Source organism: Podarcis gaigeae (assembly GCF_964106915.1).
Source record: "Podarcis gaigeae genome assembly, chromosome: 17".
Classification (NCBI taxonomy): Eukaryota; Metazoa; Chordata; class Lepidosauria; order Squamata; family Lacertidae; genus Podarcis; species Podarcis gaigeae.
Window position 1 is genome coordinate 23471261 of NC_139694.1, and position 25428 is coordinate 23496688.

The 25428-nt window shown below is 43.3% G+C and overlaps 1 protein-coding gene and 1 long non-coding RNA gene across 6 annotated transcripts in view; both read left to right on the plus strand.

Moving 5' to 3' along the window:
- MOB3B (MOB kinase activator 3B) overlaps window positions 1–25428 on the plus strand; it is a 98212-nt gene that overhangs the window by 18636 nt on the left and 54148 nt on the right. The gene's annotated exons all lie outside the window — the stretch shown is intronic.
- Window positions 20529–25428, plus strand: part of LOC310835331 — a 59048-nt gene continuing 54148 nt past the window's right edge. The window contains exon 1 of the long non-coding RNA XR_014559561.1: window positions 20529–20780. This is a non-coding gene — a long non-coding RNA (uncharacterized lncRNA). The remainder of the gene's footprint in view (window positions 20781–25428) is intronic.

Below are 25428 nucleotides of genomic sequence, written 5' to 3' on the forward strand. Positions count from 1 at the left end.
TCCTAAAAAGACCTGTGGGTCACCTGTTTTGAAAACTGACGGCTTTTAATGGTGCTGTGATGTTTTTATTGTAATTATTTGTATGTTTGAAAGAAGACTTTTTAATATACGTGTGTAGTTTTAATTCTGTTAATGTTTAATTGTTTTTTATGATTGTTTTTTCTGTGTTTAAAAGTTCTGTGTACAAAACTTGAAACAGCTACTAGATGTGGAAGAAGATCTTCTGGAATCGTTACTCGGGCCATTTATGCCTCTTGAAATTGAATTTCTTGTCTTAAAATTTGTAACATGTGTCTCTGTGTTTATTATTATATTTCCTACAGCTGAGAATCTTACCAATTCATGCAAACATCTTTCATTTTTATATTGTATTGCCCTGCAAGGACAAATATAGAAAGACTTAGGAATGAATAATTTCACAGAATTGATTGTACGATCGCATTCATAAAATGAATATGACTTAATCGTCTGATGTAGCTTTTAAAGGATATTTTAATAATTTCTCACTACAGTGTTATTGCATCCCAGAGTTGGGGGGGGGGGTATTTAAAAAATGCTAATGCAATAGGCATGAACAGGCAATATCAGGCAAAGAATACAGACTTCAGGCATATAAGACAGCAGTGCAAAGTGTTTTCCTGTAATGATCAAAGAGGTAATTGGGATTGATTTTTTGTTTAACCTACAAGTCTGACTGTTAAATAATTCCAAGGGACCTGCTGGGGGGAAATGTGCAGAAAAACTAATGAGCGGTTTGCCAATTCTGGCTCAAATCGTTGTGGCAAATGAAATGGAAAAGGAAAGAGAAGCCACCAGAATAGATGTAGTTTAGGAACATTGGCATATAATCCTAGTGGAAAAGACAATAGCATTATAGCAAATATGGGGAGGAAAATTACTACAGAGTCCTCTGTATCTGAGCCATGGGGGAACTCTTCAGAACATGTGTAGAACCTACTGGATGAGGCCAGTGGTCCATCCATTCCTGCATCCTGTTCTCACAGTGGCCAACCAAGATTCCTGTTTTGATACAGCATCCCTTGTAAATTACATTTCCTGAAATAATAATCACAGTAATAAAACTACGAAGCGTCTTTTGTACATCCCATCTGCTCATGTTTGACATTTATTCATTCCCGTGAATGTGTGTTGTGCTACAAGTTTGAGTAACGCCAACAGTTACGGGAAGATAGTCTCCCTTGTTAAATCCCAGAGCGCCTGTTTGCAGAGCATCTCGTTGTCTGTTGGCTCAGAAAGATAACTAGGGCAAATTAAGCGACCAGCTGACTTGGGTCATTACACATGACTAGGGCCATATGGTGAAACAGGATTACTTAAGTATGTCGTTGCTGGGCCACATCGTCTCAGGCATTAAAAGAGAGCAAAATGGGTCAGATCATTAAAAAACCACACCACGATTTTAATGGCTGAATAGTTTCAGGGAGGTTACTCACCTAACAGAGGTCAGAATAATGCTTATGACCTTACCTGGAGCTTATAACACAGGCTGTAATTGAAAAACGGTTGCTCCCAACCAGCTCATTGTCCACCTGGTGCATAAAGGTGTCTGTGCCTTGCTCAATATTGGCAATGCTGTCTCCAGGTTTTTTTTTGGGGGGGGGGGTCTGTGGTCCAACACCCTCAATAAAGGCAAAAGTAAAGGTAAAGGGACCCCTGACCAGTCATGGTCCAGTCATGACCGACTCTGGGGTTCCGGCGCTCATCTTGCTTTACTGGCCAAGGGAGCCAGCGTACAGCTTCCGGGTCATGTGGCCAGCATGACTAAGCCGCTTCTGGCAAACCAGAGCAGCGCATGGAAACGCCATTTACCTTCCCGCCGGAGCGGTACCTATTTATCTACTTGCACTTGACATGCTTTCGAACTGCTAGGTTGGCAGGAGCTGGGACCGAGCAACGGGAGCTCACCCCGTTGCGGGGATTCGAACCGCCGACCTTCTGATCGGCATGTCCTAAGTTCTGTGGTTTAACCCACAGCGCCGTCAATGGCCCCCCTCTAACCTAGACCAGAAAGAACTTGGAAACTGGGGATTCTTTGAGGCTGGTCTGATCTTTGATATTCAGTGCAAAGTGGCAATGGAAGTACTGTTGGGGCAAGGAGTCCTCTGCAGGTTTGGGGGCCATGGCAAATGTCCAACTTTCCATCCCCTGAGGGGAGCCCTTCGGAGCGTGGCCTTACCATTTGGAAGGATGAGATAGCTGGTTTCTGGGCATCACAGAAGTGCATAAAACCTATTATTCGATTTATTATTGCATATTTTTTCTGTCACAAAGAGGTGGCTTGTGAGATTTGGTGTGTCAGGTCTTGACTGGTCTTGGATATTCCTCACCTTGACTTGTGGGGAAAAGGGGAGACGTTTGCTATTCTGCTTCAGGCAGCAAAAAGTCTTGGGGTGGCCCTGCAAGTATACATGCCCCTTGGTCTGTGTGCAATCTGTTTATGGAAGTCCATTGATGGAGGCAAGAATGGGCTACCAAGTATTAGGGATTGTCGGCAAATTTTGTTCCCCATTATCGTAACGCTAAACTTTGCAAAGTGGTGCTGAGTCGTTATTGAGTCGTTTCTCAGTCATGCTGAAGTATTGGGAAGTGGCTGTTCATGATTTAAGTACAGTCGTATCTTGGAAGCTGAATGGAATCCATTCTGGAAGTCTTTTCGACTTCCAAAACGTTCGGAAACCAAAGTGCAGCTTCTGATTGGCTGCAGGAAGCTCCTGCAGCCAATTGGAAGCCTCGTCGGATGTTTGGCTTCCAAAAATAGTTCACAAACCGGAACAGTCATTTCTGGGTTTGCGGCATTCGGGAGCCAAAATGTTCAACTTGCAAGGCGTTCGGGATCCAAGGTACGACTGTAATATGAAAGATATTTCAGATATTTATTACTAATAAAGCTTTGAGATGTACCGTATTTTTCCGTGTATAAGATGCCCCCATGTATAAGACGCTCTCTATTTTGGGGGGTTCCAGATTAAGAAAACACCCCTAATCACTACCAATGTATAAGACGAGCCCCAATTTCAAACCTTTTTTGGGGGGTAAAAAACCCCCCTAGTCTTATACATGGAAAAATACAGTAAAACAAGTCTGCATTTTTAAAACATGCATCTTAAATATAGCTTTAGAAACCTGAAAGAATCAGATACCCTCTTTGGGGGGAAGGTGTGGAATTGGACAAGATCCCAAATGCTTTTGCACAGGTGTGTGTTGCCGTGTCTCGCTGCCCTTGGCTTGCGTTTTCCTGCCATCTGTTTGAGCACGTTGTAAATCGGTTGTCGCTAGGCAGCTGGTCCCCCGTTGCCGTATCTGCAAAGTGGTCATCTTGGACGCCAATAAAATTAGCACTCAACGGAGCTTATCGCAACATAACTGGAGGAGGGCTAGACATCTGTGTGGGATTCTAGATGCTCTGCTGTTTGCACCAATTAACAGCATCTGGACGGCAGTCTGTTTTCTTAAAACTTTCCATCAGGGGAAGGTATTGGGGGAAGAGGAGTAGGGGAGGAACAAAATCATAATAATCTAGTTAAGATGATGTTGTATGAGCATGCCAGATATATATCCCTGAGAGAATACAGGCTCCCAACTAGGCGCCTTATTAGAATCATAGAATCATAGAGTTGGAAGAGACCACAAGGGCCAGAGTTTCCTATCAGAGTTTCCTAGCGTGTTGTTCCCAGAGGATGAAAGATCAGAACAAAAATAAACTCTTGCTTTGTGCCCAGACTAGTGGCTACTTGAGTGGGTCAGCTGTTCATACATGGAAGAAGGTTTGCATTGATTTGGCTAATAGGCTCGTGGCTGACCAAATCCAATAGGGACTGTTAGATCAGTTGCAGAGCCCAAGCACTGCATGCAAAAAGTCCCAGGTTCATTTGCTGGTTCATTCTGCTGCTTCTTAGGAGGGTGATTCAAATTTCTTTTTAATTGGCCAAATAGATATTTGGATAGCTGTGCTGGCCTGCTCTGTTTGTTGTTGTTGTTGTTTTTATTGTGCGGTGCTCTGTGGAAGCGTGGAATATAAATTACTTAGAATAAATAGATTGGCAAACAGTTTGACTTGGTGTAAGGCACATCCTTATGTCCCAAGAGACAACATTCTTACAAAGCCTTAAAACTTAAAACTGTCTGATAACTTATTAAATGAGGTCTGGGGCATTAGAATGGAGACAAGAACTCCATAATTTTGTTCCCATTTTTTTATTATTATTACACAGAATGGCTTCTAATGGTCAATTCTATTTTATATAACATGTAATGGTAAAGAGTTATTGCTGTTAGAAATTGACAATGTTTTTAGCCATCGCTATTTAATATAAAGCAATATGACATCCAAACACAGATTTCCCAGTAGATTGTATTGCCTAGACCTCATACATCAATCCCCCTTTATGGCTATGTAGCAAAGTGGTAGAGGAATCAGAGCCTTTTATCTGTCAGGGATGTTGTTCCAACCTTCCACGTTTTATAATTTCAAGCACAATTCAGTGTTGGTGCTGACATTTAAAGCCCTAAACGGCCTCGGTCCAGTATACCTGAAGGAGCATCTCCAAACCCATCATTCTGCCCGGACACTGAGATCCAGTGCCGAGGGCGTTCTGGCAGTTCCTTCGCTGCAAGAAGCCAAGTTACAGGGAACCAGGCAGAGGGCCTTCTCGGTGGTGGCACCCGCCCTGTGGAACGCCCTCCCACCAGATGTCATAGAGAAAAACAACTACCAGACTTTTAGAAGACGTCTGAAGGCAGCCCTGTTTAGGGAAGCTTTTAATGTTTGATGGACTGTTGTATTTTGGTATTCTGTTGGAGGCCACCCAGAGTGGCTGGGGGGGCAGCCAGATGGGTGGGGTATAAATAATAAATTATTATTATTACTATAGATACAGATGGGGCTCATCCACCTTGAAAAGTAGCCCATCTGGGAGGTGGAAAACTCCAACCCTGACCCTTGCAGCTATGTCGATTCATGAGGCTTCAGGAATAAACCCTGAGGAAATATCTGTAACTGCTATCTTGCGGGGGGCATATTCTGGAGAAGAAAAGGTTAAGGAGTAAGCCCTACACAAAGTGGGAGTCCCAAGGATGGTTGAGTGGTGCCGTGTACACCTCCTTCCCGCAACTCCTTCAGCCAAGCTGGTGCCAAACCTATTGCTCTGCTTTCCTTTGGACCACACCAGCGAGGCCGAGAGTGTGGGCTCTTTTTGTCTGGGCACCCCCAGGACCTCCATACACACTGCCCAGACTTGCACCTCAGAGGGGTCACTTCAGTGCTACTGATGCAGCAAAAACGATACAGGAAGCAGCCCTTTACAAGCTCCTGATCTTTGCAACCACAGCTGGCGCTGCGATTCCCCGGCGGTTTGGCTTGACCCCCAGGAAGCTCACTCCATTGTCTCTTGAGCCAGACGGATGCCAACTGTAGATTGAAACGCCTTACTGTTCAATTAGCGAAGAGCGTGTGCGTTTTACATGTTGACTCTTTAAAATCCTTTTTTAAAAAAATGCTGCCTTAAGCATTGTACGCTTGGGAAGGCATGTAAAAATGTCACAAACAGGTAACATTTCTGTCGCTAAGACATGAATATTAAAATTAAGGAACAGTAAATGCAGGGCTGTCGCCACTTACGTTGGTCCCAGTGATATTTACACGGGTTGTTAGTCCTTGGTAATTGATCCCCTGCCCTTGTCGCCTTTATTGATGAAGGAAGTGGTTGGAAGTTGGCTGCAGAATAAGTGATTCAAGATAGTTTTGTGGCATTGGAATGGGATCTGCGACAACAGCGGAGTGTGGGGTGGAAAGCTGCACCTGCAGCTAGTGACACATGGGACTCAAACTGCACGTTATGCCTAACGATGATAATTGCATAAATTAAAAACCAGAAGGTAAAAGAAATTGCATGTTATGCTCCATGTCAAGCATGGCTTTACATCTCCTGTTGCTTTTAAAATCGCAGCCTCTGTGTGTGCTGTTAATGGGATTGTAAAGGACCCCTGGACGGTTTCAGAGGCAACTATGGGGTTCATCTCTCTTTCAGTCTAAGGGAGCCTGCGTTTGTCCACAGACAGCTTTCCGGGTCATGTGGCCAGCAGAACTTCTGGTTGCACTTGTGGCCAGCAGAACTTCTGGTTGCACAAGACACTGTGACGGAAACCAGAGTGCACTGAAACGCCATTTACCTTCCCGCCACAGTGGTACTTATTTATCTACTTGCACTGGCGTGCTTTTGAACTGCTAGGTTGGCAGGAGCTGTAACAGAGCAACAGGAGCTCCCTCCGTTGCAGGGTGTCAGGTGTGCGTGCAGGAGCCAGGCCCTGTGACCAGTAGGACTTGCAGGACTGGGGCCTTCCTAAGTTTGTTCTGAAGAGGCAAGGTGCGGCCTCACAGGTGAGGCCGATTGGTAACTCACAGCACCTGGTGGCAAGAGCTGGGAAGGGATATAAGGTCAGCATTTCCCTTCATCTCTTTGCCACAGCAACACGCTTTCTGCCTTAGACTTCTTACTTCCTGATCCTTGAACCTCGGCTTGTTGACTCCCTGCTTCTTGATTCTCCGACCCCTGACTTCGTGACTCCTTCCTTCCTGACCCTCGGACCCTTGGCTTCCTGAAGCCTGGCTTCTGGAACCCCGTTCCTGCTCCCACCCCGCCATCTTGCACCCAGTCCTGACGTCCCCTGCCGGGACTTCGATTGCCCATGAACCAGACCGTGACACAGGGATTCGAACCGCCAACCTTCCAAGCACCCAAGCAAGATAGGCTCATTTTCTCACCCCTGGGTAGGCCTAGTGTTCGAAATTCCCTGGGTGTCAGGTGCGCTTTGCAGCCAGGTGACGATGCCTGGCTCAATATTTTCATCTGAACTAGCCAGAGGTTCAAGTGAGAATCAACCACAGTCAGTCCAACGTTTGAAAAATAAAACTTTCGAGCCGTTTCGCCCCCCAAATGGCAACGAGGCGACTGCAACCTTGATTTAAGGAGCCATTTGGCGCCTAGCTTATATACCTGAGTTTCTAACACTGCCAGAGAGGTGCTGTCAGTCAATATTGAGCTGAACGGATTGGGACCCTAACTTAGCATAGACAGGGTCGGATGTTGCAATATTGTGTGTTTCTAAAGCTGGCCTGAATTCGATGTATTCAGTCTGACGCTTTCGACCGCAATGGTTCGTTTGCAGCGGTTTGAGAGTTTTAAGATTTGGGTCTAGTTTGAGTCTCTCCGTGCCCTCTGGTGTAAAATTCATGTGCTCTTGGTCTATGGGTTTTGACTCATCCCGAAGGAAAGGCATTGTTTGTGCCAAATAAGTAAGAAAGGGCTGCAAGGTATCCAGGTGTGCCTTCTTCCATCTTCAGACGCCGATGATTCACACCCAGATAGTCTGCAGGTAGCTGCTGTCAGCTTCGGGCAAAGACAGTGCAACATTAAAAAAAGAGGCTGTTTGCATGTTTCTCAGTCATGTTACAAGCTCACGTTTGCAAATGAGACAAGCGTACCAGCCCGATGAATGCTGCTGGTTGAGGCTCACAGTCTTGTCTGGTAATGGGGCTTATTTTTTCATTTCATGAAACGTATACACCACTTGATTTTTTAAAAAAACAAGAAAACGAAAGCAGGTTACCATAAAATTGAGAAAGATTCAAAACCATACAATATTATTGCAAATTATTATTACTATTATTAACGCTCTCCTTGTGGAATGCCTTCCTATCAGATGTCAAGGAGATTAAGAGCTACACAACTTTTGTAAGACATCTGAAGACAGTGCTGTGCCGGGAAGTTTTAAACGTTTTATTATGTTTTTAAATTCTGCTGGAAGCCGCCCAGAGTGGCTGAGGAAAGCAAGCCAAATGGGTGGGGTATGAATATAACAACAACAACTTCAAAACGTAGAAAAGTTAAAGGACCAAAAGAGATGTTTATTTCACTGCTAGCTCTATTCCGGGAAAGTTAACCAAAATGCCCTTTAGCCAGATGTCTGACACAGAAGGCTTCCAGCATCCTTCCATCTCAAGCAACGAGGCGCTATCCTCAACCAGAGGAGGAATGAGAGACAAGAGCCAGTGGCAACATTGGTGCCAACTCTAAGGGCCCAGATCCCTTCGCCCCCCTATAAAATATCCCCCCCCCTTCCAGTGTTGAGAACAATCAGGGGCAGAGGAGGCCAAGCGCAAAGCTGAGCAGGTTGTGGATTCAGTGACCGGTGGTTCGTGCTGCTCCTGCCGTGGAGGGGAAGGAGTGGGCCAGCTGCCCTGGGCCGGTGGCAGCCGCAGGGGAAGGATGAGGTTGACCACGGAGCTGTGTGTGGTGCAGCGGCAGTGGCTGGTGGCTTCCTCTCCCCCTACTCCTGCCGCGGAGGGGAAGGATAGGGGAGGAAGCAGCCCTGCGGCAGGAGGAGGAGGAGGTTTGGTGGTGGTGGTGGTGGTGGTTGAGCACTGGAGAGGAGGAGCCATTGAAGCTGCTCTGTAGCCGCAGCTGCTTTCAGCTCTGCCCCTTGGCTCTTCCTGGTGTCCTCGTGCCACACACACACACACGTCATGTGCGTGTAATATGGTCAGATACCCCACAAATCTTCTGCTCATGTTGGTGCCTCTGAGTGTGAAGAAGAGGCGTGGCCAGATTGAGCCAGGGTTGGTTTGCTTTGCTTTGAGGAGTACATTGGTACCTCGGGTTACAGACGCTTCAGGTTACATACACTTCAAGTTACAGACTCCGCTAACCCAGAAATAGTACCTCGGGTTAAGAACTTTGCTTCAGGATGAGAACAGAAATCACGCGGCGGCAGCGAGAGGCCCATTAGCTAAAGTGGTGCTTCAGGTTAAGAACAGTTTCAGGTTAAGAACAGACCTCCAGAACGAATTAAGTACATAACCAGAGGTACCACTGTACATGGAAAAACACTCCTCTAAAAAGAATATGTTGATATGTGTGGATTAAGTATGTAAAGTACAAGTGAGAACAATAATTAGAAATGGCTACAAGAGATTATATTATCCAAAGAATGCAACGATAGTATTTAAACTTGAGCTAAAGGAAGTCAAGTCGTGGTGGAGGAAAGTCACGGGGGTACGTAGGGTTTATGTTTTCAATGTAGGGCGTACATGTATTTTCTTCAGTTTAATTTTGTTTTAGTATTTGTTTGTTCAATGTTCTGTATCATTTATTAATTAAAGCACAGAGCCTAGGACTTGCCGATCAGAAGGTCGGTGGTTCAAATCCCCGCGACAGAGTGGGCTCCCGTTGCTCGGTCCCAGCTCCTGCCAACCTAGCAGTTCAAAAGCAAGTCAAAGTGCAAGTAGATAAATAGGTATACTCCAGCGGGAAGGTGAACAGCGTTTCCGTGTGCTGCTCTGGTTCGCCAGAAACGGCTTAGTCATGTTGGCCACATGACCCGGAAGCTGTACGCCGGCTCCCTCGGCCGATAAAGCAAGATGAGCGCCACAACCCCAGAGTCGGCCGTGACTGGACCTAATGGTCAGGGGTCCCTTTACCTTTGCCTTTATCATTTATTAAGAAATTTAAAAAGAAGAGGAGGCGTGGCCAGCTTGAGCCAGGGTTTGTTTGGTTTGCATGCTCATCTGACGGCTCGGAGCAATGTGGGGAAAGGCGAAAGTGTGCCATTTATTTTTCATGCAGCTGCTTCTGACGAAAGCCGTTGTGGCGTGTACATTGTGAACTTCGAAAGCTCTGCCTTCTCCTTTAAAAAAAAGGGTAGCCGCTCCTTCGCGTCTCCTGTGCTTGTTATCTGCTGTGCAGGATAATATAGCAGATGGCCTGTAAAGCTGAGCTAACCTTATAAAACCAAGCTAACCTTAAACCTCTCCTGCACACGGAGGAGACAATGAGGCAACAAAGGAGATACTGTAGGTCCATCCTGGGAAGGACATTCGCATTGTTTCCTTCATTGCAATGGTATTGTGATCCCACTGCAATTAAGGCAAATGGAGTTAAAATGCCATTGGAGATAGTGAAGTTAAAAAAGAAGCCTGTGTTTCTAAGTTAGCAGGTGGAATTGCTGATTTCTTCCTTCCTTATGGAGTCGGCGGGAGGAGATAAGGAATTTAAACCATAAATGGTTGCTTTGTTGTTGCAGTTCCCACTGATGATGACTTTGCCCTTAAGTTTCACTCTGCCACATTTTACATGCCAAGTTGTACAGCTGAAAAGTCTAACTATATATTTTTTTAAAAAAAGAGAGAGAGAAAGGAAAAAATTAAGAGGTCTGTCCCTGTCCTTCAAAAAATTAAGCATGCGTGGAGCTGTTTGGAGATCAGATGTGCTGATTCCACATGTGCAATTACTCTGAACCATGTGTAGGCAAACTAAGGCCCAGGGGCCAGATCCGGCCCAATCGCCTTCTAAATCCGGCCTGTGGATGGTCCGGGAATCAGTGTGTTTTTACATGAGTAGAATGTGTCCTTTTATTTAAAATGCATCTTATTTGTGGGGCATAGGAATTCATTCATTTATTCTCACAAAATATAGACTGCCCCCCCCCATAAGGTCTGAGGGACAGTGGACCGGCCCCCTGCTGGAAATGTTTGCTGACTCCTGCGAACCTTCGCTCTGAACTCAAACCTGTTTTGTATCTTGACAGTTTCAGAGCTGACACCATCCAAATGGCTGAAGTCCCACAGAGTTTCTGGTATCCTTCTGGATTAGCCCAGTGCCTGTTACCAGACGAAAGAAGTTCCCAGACGCAAAATGTTAGATTTTGAATTCTACTGCTAATACAGACCTTGGTCAGCATTTTGACATCTGTGTTCCCTATGGTTCTATTTTCATCTGTACCCGTTGCCAGGTTTATTATTTATTACCATTCTTATTCTTATATATTACAAGGCAGCTTACAGATAAAAACAAGAATCACTATAAACACGGAAAAAACAATAATTAAAAACAATTAAACATTAACAGAATTAAAACTACATACAGATATTAAAAAGTCTTGTTTCAAACATACCAATAATTACAATAAAAACAGCATGGCGCCATTAAAAACCGTCAGTTTGCCAACTGTTTGCCAATCCAAAGGAAAGCATAGCAAAGGCTCTAGAAAAAATGGAAAACTTTGGATGGGTATCAGGTTTTGCTTTGAATAAAGAAAAAACGAAACTAATGGTAAAAAATATGGGAGATCAAGAGAAAAAGGAACTGGTAGAAAAATTTGGATTACAAATTGTAAAAAAAGTGAAATATTTAGGCATACAAATAACAATGAAAAATATAAATTTGTTTGAAGATAATTATAAAAAAATTTGGGAAGAAACAAAAAGAGAAATGGAAACTTGGACAAGACTGAAATTAACACTCTGGGGTAGAATTTCGGCTATTAAAATGAATATCTTACCAAAACTTCTGTTCCTTTTTCAAATGATTCCCATAATAGGTAAAGATGATTGTTTTAAGAAATGGAAAATGGACTTAACAAAATTTATATGGCAAGGCAAAAAGCCACGGATTAAATATAAATTATTAACTGACATAAAAGAGCGGGGAGGTTTTGGACTCCCAGACCTGAGACTATATTACGATGCAGCATGCTTTACTTGGATCAAGGATTGGATCAAATTGGATAACAGCGACATTTTGGATTTGGAGGGATGGAACAATAGATATGGTTGGCATGCCTATCTAATTTATAACAAAGTGGCAGTCCATAAAGAATTTCTAAGCCATGTAATTAGAAATGCATTATACAAGGTCTGGGTGAGACATAGAAGGTTGTTAGAACCAAAAACTCCATGGTGGGTCTCACCGCTAGAAGTAATATCAGTTAAAAAGAAAAATACTACAGGAAGAATGGCAACTTACCAGCAGCTCCTAAAGGAAGAACAGGGCCAATTAAAACTAAGACCATATGACGAGGTGACCCAATACTGTACCACATGGCTTCAATATCACCAAATTGCACAAATATTTAACCAGGATAAAGTAATAGGATTTGAAAAAGAAGAATCAAAATTACAAAAAGTATTATTACAAAACTCAAAAAAATATATATCCAGAATGTATAATTTATTATTAGAATGGGAATTAAAGGATGAAGAAATAAAAGAAGTTATGATCAAATGGGCATGTGATATAGGATATGTAATTCGGCTGGATCAATGGGAGAAATTATGGAAATATGACATCAAATTCACGGCATGTTATACAATAAGAGAAAATTTTATGAAAATGGTGTACCAATGGTACTTAACTCCAGTAAAATTGGCAAAAATTTACAAATTAAAATCGAATACCTGTTGGAGATGTAAAAAAGAAATAGGAACAATGTTCCACATGTGGTGGGAATGCCGACCCATTAAACAATTCTGGAATGAAATCTATGAAGAACTCAAAAGGATGTTTAAAATATCTTTTAGTAAAAAACCGGAGGCATTCCTTTTAGGTTTAATTACAAATGATATCCCCGAAAATCAAAGGAAAATATTCCTTTATGCAACAACAGCTGCCAGGATGCTTATAGCTAAAAACTGGAAAAGCAGAAAAATTCCATCAGTGAAAGATTGGCAAATTAAATTTTGTGAATACATAAATCTGGCAAGACTTACAGCTTACATAAGGGGACAATCGGACCAGAAACTATTAAAAGAATGGGGTTGTGCTAAAGAGTATATGAAAAAACATTGTTCTGGAGTCAGTATATTGGTATGTAATGAGTGATGCTTTACAGGGTTAAAGAACAAGAAAAATGATGTAAAAAAGCATAAAGATGGAAGTAATCTAATTAGACACAACAATACAGTAAGAGTAAATATCTTTGGAGGTCTTAGAACAAAGGAAGGAAGTCAATTTATGTTTATGTATGTTATGATATGGTTTTGCTTTGTAGATGTGTGTTTTTTCGTTTTTGTGTATTCAATGTTTGTAATTTTTGTTACGATTTTGCATTGAAAATAAAAGCTTAAAAAAAAAAAAAAAATAAAAATAAAAACCGTCAGTTCTCAAAACAGTTGATCCACAGGTCATTTTAGGAAATGGGCTGCAAGTGTATTTGGACAAATGTGATTTAAGTTGCATTTGCTGCGGAGATCGAACTCAGTAGGAATTACTTTTAAATAAACATTTATAGGATTATACCTTTAAGCTGCAGTCCTGAACGCTTTTTACTACATGCTAAGTTCTGTTGAAGAAACTGTCAGATTATGTAAATGTGTAGGATTATAGTGTCATTTATATTTACATTTTGCTTTTGACAGCTTTTTAATTATTCTGCCGTGCTCAGGAGCAGCCCAGAAATTTCCCACCTGTGATTGCAGGGTTTTTGCAGAACAGTCACTGGGAATAAAATACCATTTGAGGAATCGGTTCTCTGGGCTTCCACCCGTGGGCACCCACCCATTGAGGTTATCACCTGTGCCCCACTTGCTGATGTTGCCCCTTGACCTGATACCGACATTTTATTTAGGCCCACAAATCTTGATTTACCTTCCTAGCCAAGCCAGATCCTTGCGGTAGGCAAGACCCAACCTGCCTCCTGGCACAGGACATCTGCCTCTGCGCGAGATCTGGGACAAACTCCAGCTCCACATTTTGGAGTCTGGAATTATTTGCTGGATTGTCCTGACAGTGGAGCTAGGAACAACGAACAGAGGCGATTCCTGCCCTCTTCAGTTGGTGGAACGTGAGACTCTTAATCTCAGGGTTGTGGGTTTGGGCCCCACATGGGGCAAAAGATTCCCACATTGCAGGGGGTGGGACTAGATCAGGACTGGCCAACTCCCAAGAGACTGTGATCTACTCAGAGTTAAAAACTTGCAGTGATCTACCCCCTTTTGGGGGGTTCAAGTCATAGTTGTTGAGCTTTTGTTGGGGGCAGCCAGTGATCTACCACAGATGTCCAGTGATCTACTGGTAGATCATGATCTACCTGTTGGACATGAATCCTTGTGGTCCCTTCCAACTCTACGATTCCAAGATTCTCCATAGGGTTATTTGGGTCTGTTAGGTGCTGAGGCACTTCAAATACCCGAATTGCAGGCCCCCGTTTTTCTCTCCAGCTTGCAATGCGTCCTATCTTGGGGAACATACATTAGGAACTGCTACTCTCCATCTAGCTGATTACTGTCTACACTAATTGGCAGCAGATCTCCAAGATTTCAGAGGTGGGTCTTTCCCAGCCCTGCCTAGAGAGGCTAGGAATTGAACCTGGAAAGCAGCTACCCTGTCACTAAGCAATGTCCGCAAGCTGAGGAGGAAAGCTAAGGCTCACCATGACCAGTGGAATTGTGGGCTGCTGCTAAAGACTACAGCGGGTGGCGCTGTGGTCTAAACCACTCAGCCTCTTGGGCTTGCCGATCAGAAGGTCTGCGGTTCGAATCCTGGCGACGGGGTGAGCTCCCATTGCTCTGTCCCAGCTTCTGCGAACCTAGCAGTTTGAAAGCACACCAGTGCAAGTAGATAAATAGGCACCATTGCGGCGGGAAGGTAAACAGCGTTTCCATGCACTCTGGTTTCCGTCACAGTGTCCCGTTGCGCCAGAAGCGGTTTAGTCCTGCTGGCCACATGACCTGGAAAGCTGTCTGTGGACAAATGCCGGCTCCCTCAGCCTGGCAGCGAGATGAGTGCCGCAACCCCATAGCCGCCTTTGACTGGACTTAACCATCCAGGGATCCTTTACCTTTTTACCTGAAAGACTACAGAAATCTGTTATGGGTTGGAACTGTTACTTTATAAACTAGCGAGCATTAGAAGGCCGCTCTTGGGAGTCAAAGTGCATTGCTTGTAACCCGTGTAGTTCATTGGAGTAAATATTATCCTTCCCCAGTATCCAGTGCAGGCAGACTGGCTCCCCCATTCCATTAGGGTCAAACACCTTGCTGTCCAATGGAATGTTCTTTTTTAAAAATAAAATCTGCTGTGCCCCTGCCTGCTTCTAGGAAGTTGAGAGGCTCCTTTCCCCCTCATATAACTTCAAGGAGGTGTCTTTCCAAGATCAAAACCAGAGACCTAGCTTCAGGAAGGAAGAAAAAAAATCTAATTAGAATGGAACACGGCTATGCACTTTAGGGCCCTACAAAAGCCCAATTAAACAACATTCTTTCTTTTATCGGGTAGGGCAGGTTGGGCTTTGGTGATGGATGTGAAAAGCAATACTTTTTTTACTTCTTTAAAAGTGTGCTGGTTTTTTTTAACCGTTTCAGGAGCAGGTAATAAGCTTTTAGGTGGTTTATGTCTGTAGCTGAGTGAAAAAGCCATAAAGTGCCTTTCCCCCTTAAAAATTAAACCCTAAAAGGCCAATAAAGGATAGGGAAAAAATGTGAGAAATGGAGACTTGGAGCAAAGGTGTTCTCTTAATCCTTTTACATTTATGTGAGTCTGGGGTTCCCAAGCTGCTCTTTTACCAAGGCTAATTCTAAGCACTCTTTTCTTTTCTGTCTGGGAAGATATTGTTCGGATGAAGTCTAGCTAGCTCTCCGCCTGGCTAAATGGTACTTGGGCAATCACAATTGTTATGTGACAGATTTCCCCACAAAGTCATCCTTCTGCTAAAGTTCAGTTTGCAGGATCCCAGAAATTCCCTGCATCAGGGACCCCTCCTGCAGGACAAGCATCCTGAACTTTTTGTGTGGCTGAAATGAAGAATAGGGTAATGTCAAGCTCAAACCTGCCCTTAGGTTGCTGCCTTTTGGCCTTTGCTGTTTGTGGACTTCCAGTTAGTTTTTCAGTAATGCAGGAGGACCAGGCAACTTAAGCTTCACCCTGACTGGTCCTCAACCCTTGAAGACTCTGACACTACCAGGGTGGATAAAAATCAATGATTTTTTAAAGGGGGGGGGATTTTTAAAAATTTAAATCAGATTTTTAAAATAAAATGCTTTCGGAGGAAAAATCTTTTAAAAGATAGTTTTCTATTTAAGCTACATTATAGTCCAAAGGCTATTCATCAGGAAATAAGGATTTGTTTTAAGTTTTTCATGTATGCTAAAAAAACCCACAAACAAACATTTAACAAACATGGATACATATGCTATAATGTTATTGCTTTAGTTAAATAAATTGTTTAAATTGTTATTAAGGAAATGATTGCTTTTCTCCTTCCAATAAAGTACAGTGGAAAAGTTGTCCAAATATCAACAGTTAACTTATTAAACCTCACAATCATTTCATAATTACCTGTCTATGTATTTCTAAGAGTATAACCAAATCAGTAGTTTTTTATATAACTGTTAAAACTACTCTGAACATTTATTATTCAAAAAATGAAACCTCCTTCTGGTTGTAAATATTAAGATTATATAAGATATATGAGATTATAACAGCAAGAATGAGTCTTTCTTTAAAAAAAGGATTTAAATCAAGTCTTACTAACTAGTTGTGATTTAACCGTGATTTAAATTGATTTGATGGACACTACATGACTTGGGAAGCTCGGTTCAAGTTGCCAGGCCCCACTTTCCTTAATCTCTTGTAAATTCTTGAAGATGGTTCTATGTAACCAGGGCTTTTTTTCAGCCAGAACTCACCTCTCAGGTGGGCACCATTGCCATGCTAAGAGAACGAGGGAGGTGTTCATCATAAGTTCCTGCACCTATTTTTCTAGGGAAAATAGCACTGTGCACAAGCTAGAAGTGGTGATCAGCCCTTTGTTTTAGACCACAGGGAGCCTTGGAGATGCTTAACTTCATTACAAGAAAAAGGACCTGCCATAATTTTCATTCACGCTCCTGAAAACTGCTGCACTTTATGGATTTGTCTGCGTTACAAAATAAAACCAGTTTCACCTTGTGGTTCCTTGTCTCCCTCAAAAGTTGGGTCTGTAGGCCCACGGGGAAGGTTTCACAGATATCTTCACGGCATGATGAGCATTGCAGAATTCTGAGCACTCTCGTGAAACTTCACCCCCCTCAGGTTTGAAGTTTGTATTCTAGTTCTCAGAATGCAAAACAGGGAGTTGTTTTCCCATCTCATCCAGGGAAGAAGTTTTCCTCTTCAGGGACAAAAATAGTGGTAGAAGATAGTTGACAACAGGGCTGGGGCGATAAACTGGTTTTCAGCATCGTGATGTGTCACCAACTAAACATCGCAATATACCGATATATCACGATATCTGAAATAAGGATGTGTCCTGGCAACTGTTACTACTTAGGGGTCTAAAACTGATCCATTTTTACTTACCTTTAACATGTTGTTACAACTGTTATTTTATAGTACAGAGTGACAGGGGCAGCAGAAATCACCACAGAACTGATGACCGGCTTAACGGTTTTTCCCATATCATGATTTTTTTATTACATAGCACAGGCACACGTTGTGATTTCGCGATTTATCACCATGTCAGATATTATGAAACCATTATCATTAAGGTGGACTTCAAACCGATTTTGGACGATGTATTAATACATCGCCAGGCCTACTTAACACAGCTTTTGACTCTCTGCATTTGTATGACTTAATGCTTTAAGTAAATAAATTTTTAACACAAAAGATACTCAGATTCCGCGTCAAAAGAATTTAAGTTCTTCACTGTTTACAAACAAAGGGACGTGGGCGGCCCTGTGGGTTAAACCACAGAGCCTAGGGCTTGCCGATCAGAAGGTGAGCAGTTCAAATCCCCGCCACGGGGTAAGCTCCCGTTGCTCGGTCCCTTCTCCTGCCAACCTAGCAGTTCGAAAGCACGTCAAAGTGCAAGTAGATAAAAAGGTACCACTCCAGCGGAAAGGTAAACACTGTTTCCGTGTGCTGCTCTGGTTTGCCAGAAGCGGCTTAGTCATGCTGGCCACATGACCCGGAAGCTGTACGCCGGCTCCCTCGGCCAGTAAAGCGAGATGAGCGCTGCAACCCCAGAGTTGGTCACGACTGGGCCTAATGGTCAGGGATCCCTTTACTGTTTTACAAAACGTGCACATTATCTGAACTTCTCTGCATGCCCTTGCCTTGTATAATTTATTCCCTTTGGAATAAATTAATTGGCAACTTCCATTCACCCCCCTCAACTGAGAGAGGGGTTGGATCCTGCAGCCATTTCATGCGATTTTCAGGTTCGCCTTCATAAGTGCTGCACTTAAAACACACACACACACACACACACACACACACACGTCTTATTTGGATTTCTGTATGGATTTTGAGCACTATTTCCACGCCCATATGCCACAATCACAACATTTATTATTATGCTCTTGAAGACAAGAGATTAAGGGCCACTTCTTGGCTTCCATCCTGCCTCTTGCAGATGACTGGTGATTTTTAGATAACTGTCCAAACCATGGCCAGGTCAGCAAATGGCTAACAGCATAAAGCAGGCTAGTAAAATTTAGATGCACCAAACTGACAGTCTAATTTATAGAGGCTCAGCTTCCTTGAATAGATGTGGCCTCTGTTGCAGACTGCATGTGCACCGTTTATTGGCAATATCATTTGCAAAGCCATGACTGTTTCCCTCTGGATCTAGCCCAATTGTTGCAAAATCTGTTTGGGACTATCGAGGAGACAACAAGGGAACACAGGATAACCCAATAGCACGGCCGCCGTAACGAAACCATCTCCCAAATACAGTGTCCTAATTCGAAGCAGCAAATTCGTTTGGCAACAAGTTTACTAGCATGCCAATATTCAGATATGATCCTCGTTAATCGTATCCACAGGCGTCATTTTCCCCCTTGCGGTTGATGTAGACGTTGGCAGGAACAGTGCCAGCAGCCATTAACCACTGTCTGGGCTTGTTGGCAATATCAGAGAGGCTGGTAGAGATGGTGGCTGAATTAAGTTTCGGCCAAGGCAAATAAGAAGCAACATGAATAAAATTTATAAAATTATAAAAAAGTTTTTCTCCCTCCCTCACTAATGTATAAGTCATGGACAGCCAGTAAACTGCTTTGTGTAAGGAACAGTGGAATAATATTACAGTGGTACCTCAGGTTAAGTATTTAATTCATTCGTGAGGTCTGTTCTTAACCTGAAACTGTTCTTAACCAGAAGCACCACTTTAGCTAATGGGGCCTCCTGCTGCTGCTGCGCCCCCGGAGCCTGATTTCTGTTCTTATCCTGAAGCAAAGTTCTTAACCTGAAGCACTATTTCTGGGTTAGCAGAGTGTGTAACTTGAAGCGTATGTAACCTGAAGCATATGTAACCTGAGCTACCACTGTAATCTTAAGACGAGGATGAGGTTTTTCCAGTCCAGTTATTGAGCCAAATTTGACTCGGAAGTTTGATTTCCATTCCCTTCCTTTATATTAAATTCCAGAGGCTACTTAGGAGTGCCAAAGGGCTTTTTATACCAATATATAGTATAACAACACACACACACACACTAAAAATGCTATGAAATGAGAGTAACGCATGCTATTAAAAACGGTGTTTTATATTTTAGGGAGTTGACCCAGTCTTTCAATAAAATTCCCAGGATGGCTTACAAAATTTAAAAGCACAATAAAACAAATGTAAAACATTCAAATTATCACTAATAATAATAATATTGGAGACCAGTCCCCCCAGATTTCCGATGGTAACTAGCAATCTTGAAGGTCAGGTGTGTGGTTTTTTCCAGATGGCTTGGAAAAGCAAATGAAATCCTTGCACTGGATTCTGGAGAATGTGGACTTCTTAACGAATGCCAGGTTGTTCTGGTTTTTTAGAAGCTGCTGAAGAGCCCAGCCTTTTTACTGGAAGTGCTTATTTTAGAATTGCTTCCAGCTAATTATTGAACTTAAGGGATCGTGTTGGAAGCTGCTGGCGCTTTTTATGGGATTGCAGCGTTTGGCTTCTTCATAGACGGAGTTGATCTCCGCAGAAACTCGTCACCGTTTTATAATGTTCTTGTTGCATACAAACCCTCCGTTCCGATTATGAAGCAAGTTGTGTGTGTGTCTTTTGTGTCACCCATGCTTCCGGACATCCTTGTTAAAGCCTGCTTCACAATGTACTGTTTCTAATGATCCGAGATAAGCTTCCACTTAAGACATGCCAGGATTTTTAGATTAGTGCAGGAACAGCAGCAATAGGCAGTTGTTTGGGGAGAAACGCAATTGCTGAAAGCTGCTTTCAGATAACGGCCCCTTAACATGCCCTGGGGATTTTTAAAACCATTTAAAAATCCACCTGTGGATAAAATAGCCCATTGCAAATATTATTTCCACGTTGAACTTCAGCTGTGGGGAATCTTCGAGGGCCAAGATGGGGGAACCTTTGGCCCTTGAGATGCCAAAGCATAATAATTATCATCCTGCCTGAGCTGAGTGTGGCCTCAAACCATGCCCACCTGTGCCTGTTCATTGTGAGGAGAGATCCACAGTGGTGGATCAGGCAATATCTGGTTTTCAACATTGCAATGTATCACCAGCTAAACGCTGCAATACGCTGATATATCACGATGTCTGAAAGAAGGATGGAGCTATGTAGAAGCATTGACTGGCTTCACGGTTTTTCCCACATTGCGATTTTTGTATAGTGCGCTCTCTCTCTCTCTCTCTCTCTCTCTCTCTCTCACACACACACACACACACACGAGAGGGGGGGGGATTCACAATGCAGTGGTACCTCGGGTTACAAATTCCGCTAACCTGGAAGTACCATATTTTTCGCTCTATAAGATGCACCAGACCACAAGATGCACCTAGTTTTTGGAGAAGGAAAACAAGAAAAAAAATATTCTGAATCTCAGAAGCCAGAACAGCAAGAGGGATCACTGCGCAGTGAAAGCAGCAATCCCTCTTGCTGTTCTGGCTTCTGGGATAGCTGCGCAGCCTGCATTCACTCCATAAGACGCACACACATTTCCCCTTACTTTTTAGGAGGGGAAAAGTGAGTCTTATAGAGCAAAAAATAAGGTAGTTGCTCCGGGTTGCGAACTTTGCCCCAGGATGAGAACGGAAATCGCGGCGTGGTGGCCGCAGGAGGCTCCATTAGCGAAAGTGCACCTCAGGTTAAAAACTGTTCCGGGTTAAGAACGGAACTCCGGAACGAATTAAGTTCATAACCAGAGGTACCACTGTGTACGCCAAGTCAAAAATTATAAAACTGATATCAGGATATGGACTTCAAAATGGTTTTGGACAATATATTGATATACCCAGTGCTTTTTCTTCCTTAAAAAAACTGTTTAGGGGTACTCAAGAAAACCACCATTTTATAGTTCAAATAAATAAATACAGTAAATGGACAATAAATAAATAAATACAGTAAATGGACAAAAGTGCAAAGATTCACAAAATGTTTACAGGTATGCATACCCCCAGAATTTTTTTTACTGAAGATGCTTTTAAGAATACTAGCGTTCCTTGTATGCAGGTATCAGACAAAGAACTTGGAAGAATAGCACATGCAGAAAATAAGACAAGGATTCCAGGATAATTGTATTTCCTGATCAATCTGCTGGACTTTAATTTCTCATAATATGTTTTGTTTATATGATAAGTTGGTCGATACAACCATATATTTTGATACGATCTGTTGAATCCCGTTTAAAAAGAATTTACATAGTTACATGCAGCCTGTTACATTGCTTGTGTTGCTATCCCTGGATTAGGCAAGGCTTCTCGCTTGGTATCGGTGTCGACATGCGATAGCGTTCTGGAAACCAAACCCATGTCACAGTTTAAGAAGATGACAACTTGAATGCTTCCTTCGGTATTTTTCATGCCCCGGTGGTGTGAAACTGCTTCATTTCATCTTCCCATTAATAGGAGAATTAGTGTGATGAAGCTGGCAGAGGGATGTGGCGGATCAAAACCAAACAGGTAGGGTTACTTATTACCCGTTGGCGATCTTGTGTTGAAATCTCCTTGCTCATTTGTCGATATTGTTCTGGCGTGGATGTGGCGTGCAGGTCTGCAGCAGCCCAGAACCAGGAAATCCTCTCTGTGTGACTTGAGGCCTGGTATCCAATAGTTGTTTCCAACCTCTCCATCTCTCGGATTTCTCGTTTCGGAAAAGTCTTCCTAGATCTAAGTCTCGTGCAGTTGTATTGCCTCTGTGTATGCACAGGCTAACTACAATTGTGTTATTTGAGGCACATTGCAAGTGTGCAACTGAGAGTAGCACTGTGCCGATTTCAGGACCTGCTTGGGTAGAGAGCTTATGGTTGCCACTTCTGGGAATTTCCCCCCCATGCTGTCATAAATATGCTACCTGCCCCTGTGTGAGGAGTCCCAGCGTGCACATGGATGTGTGGGAGTTGGGGAACAGCATAAGCGCCAAGCGATGTGATTGAGTTGAGTCGGAGAGCCATGGAGGATCGTGTGATTTGCGTGTGTTAAAAGAAAAAGGAGGTATGGACTAATCCAGACACAAATTGAGTAGATCTGGCCAAGTGCTGATTGCGGAGGATAAAAAGGAGGATGCGGCTGATAAATAAGCTATATAACTGAATCATCCTCTAAGTTATTAGTCACGTACTCTGGAATGTGGTGATAAACAAGGATGAAAGGAATTGGTTTGTGAGATCAGGTATTCTAAGTCTGTTTTGTCGTAGAGGTTTCTTTGATTGTGGGTTTCTTTAGGGGGGGTATTGGAACTTGAATGGGCTTTTCTTTGTTTTTTTTTAATTAATTTGTATTTGAGCATTATAAGGATTTCATTATAAGGATTTAAGAGTCTGTGATTCTAAACTCACAGATATACCATCTGGGAAGGCAAGCAACCGAAAGCAGCCCAGCTCCATATTGGAATACCAAATTACCAAGGCTAAGGAATTATATTACCATGCTGGTGAAATCCAGCCTTGAATGACTGTAATAAATTTATTAGAAGCTCAGAATAGATGACTTTGGTTGGTAGAGTAAAAAGGTAGTTAATTGATGAGGGCTGTTTTTTAATTGGCAAAGGTAAATGTTGCTCAGCCGTGCTGAGTAACATTTTGGAGGCTGTTCTCAGTGCCGGCCCTATCTTTAGGCAGGGTGAAGCAACTGCCCGCAAACCAGTTGCTCCTCCTCAGTTCCCTGAGAAAACCCTTCTGCTGGAGAATGCAGCTGTTTGTGTCGCAGTTCTTGTCCTGCATCTCTGTACCGATCTTGCTGCTTTGATCAGGGGCATCTGAGGACATCATAGTGTTCCCGGCGCTGAAGGAAGAGTCATTTGCCATTTGGCTTCTGCATATGGATTTGTAGCAGGAAGGAGAGCATCTTGGGGCCCGTCCTGGCTATTCTGGTTCTGGCTTGATAACTATAACCATAACAGACAAAGGTATAACTTAAGCTTGCACTACCTAGCACTCTCTTTCCCACGCCAAACAGCCTTCTTTTACAAACCCGCTTGTTCAGATTAAGTTTGCATTGTGTCAGATTCCTCCTGAAACCTCTCACACACAAAAAAAGGTATTATGTCGAGGCGGGTTAGGGACTGCCAAATCTGATGCCGTGTTTTACATCCGTGTTGTGGGAAGTGGATATATTTAGATTATTTTCTCCCAACTTAATAGTAGGTTACTCCGGCAAAAATGACAAGTCTGTACACAACTAAATTGTAGGTTAGCGCTCCGAAGTGGGTTTGGGGAGAATTTTGTTGGGGAACGGACGTTGAGCAAACTTGTATTGGAGACTGGATTCATGGCGCAGTCTCTTTCTGTGCCCTCCTTACAAACATTACAGGTCATGGGGTCTATCAGCACTTGAGAAACATTCTCTCACTGCAATGATGGTCGCTAGGATTTGAGACGAACCCTATCCCCGTGGGAACGGCTGGGAAGCTTGTTTTGTTTTTGTGAAGTGCAGGATTACGGCAGCCAACCTCATGCCAATTATGACACCGCAGCCCCGCAAGAGTAACCCAAGCGTGGAGGACAGAAAGTATTTTAAGATACTCCCCCAGGGGAACCAGCAGTGTTCTCAATCCAGACTCGAGCTGTAAAAGCTTAAGAGGGATTCCTTTGAACTCTGAGATACCATTTCTCTTTGACAAAAGCTGTCAGAGGAAGCGTTGAACCAGCGGAGCGTTGCTTTCTGCACTTCCTCTCTCAAAGTTTCTTTAATGAGCGCTGCGTGTATATGTGTGTGTGTGTGTGTGTGTGTGTGTATATATATATATATATATATATATTTGCTTTCGTAGATTTTCACGGGTACAGGAATGCAGGTTTTGGTGTCCTCGGGTGTCTTCCCGTGTAAAAGTTGGGGTGTCTAGGCGACGTTTCGACGAGGTCTCACTCGTCATCTTCAGGCTGGTGCTTTCGGCTTCTTGTTACTGGAACAGAGCGGGATCTCAATGTTTGAGTTCCTATAAATACTGTAGAGGGGGTGTGGTGTCTAGCCTCCAATGTTCTGGGCAGAGAGGAAGTTCCCAGGCTAGTGTGCCTTTTCTTCTTTTGTTCCTTAATTACTTGAGAGATACCTTGAGTGATTTCTTGAGTGATATCCTGAGTACCACTTAGGTGGGTCATTAGGTGTGGATTAGTTGCTAAAGTCTTTGTGTCTTGACCTCTTGAACTTTGTGAAGAGTTTTCCTGAGAAGATGGCTGTATTGCACTTAGTTGTGCTTTGGCTTGGCTTCGTGTATAGGGGCGAGCTGTGGTTTTGTGGCTTGTGTCAGCCAGATCTGTGTAGGGATTGCAGGGGGGTGCAGCATCCGGAGGTGCCACCATGGATTGGCTACTGGATGGTGTCAGTAATTCATCTGTGGAGAGGGTCTGGGTTTGGGTCTGGTGTGGTTGATTGGTGTTGGCGTTCTGTGTGCCTCTGGATCTGGTGAGATCCCGCTCTGTTCCAGTAACAAGAAGCCGAAAGCACCAGCCTGAAGATGACGAGTGAGACCTCGTCGAAACGTCGCCTAGACACCCCAACTTTTACACGGGAAGACACCCGAGGACACCAAAACCTGCATATATATATATATATATATATATATATATATATATATATATGGCAGATTTGCAGACCTCCAGCTTAAAAAGAATGATTTTGAGGCAGGATTTTACCGCATGCCAGCAAATCCATGTTGTGCAATCCGAGCAGATTTGGAGCTTTTGCTCAACAAATCTAGTCCCCCAAAATGTTAAGTTGTTGGTGAACATATCAGACGACACAACGATTCTTCAAACAGCTCTTGTTTATTCACAGGCCAGAACAGAACTGAACTAAAGGGTTCAGCCAGCCTGCTTATATAGAGCTCCCCTAGAACGCAACAGTAACCATTTTCTGTAACTATCCAATCACTGAACGTCACTTTCAATCCCTTATTTGCATATGTGGACCTGAGTGAAAACTATCTACAGTATCCCCCTGCTGGCCCAGGGTGAGAACTTCAGTACATAACACAAAATATCAATTTCCCAATAGGGAAATTGGCAGGAACATGCAGCGGAAAGTGTGGGATAATGGTGTGACAGAATGCTGTCTAACCTCCCTGCAAACAAATCAGGATGAATGTTCAAGAAAAAGGTCCTTTGGAAGCATCCAGACTCCCTTGTGTGAAATCCAGGATACGGAGTTACATTTTGGGGTACGAAAAGGAGGCAGAAAGGAGTCCTTTGGCCAAGACAGGTGG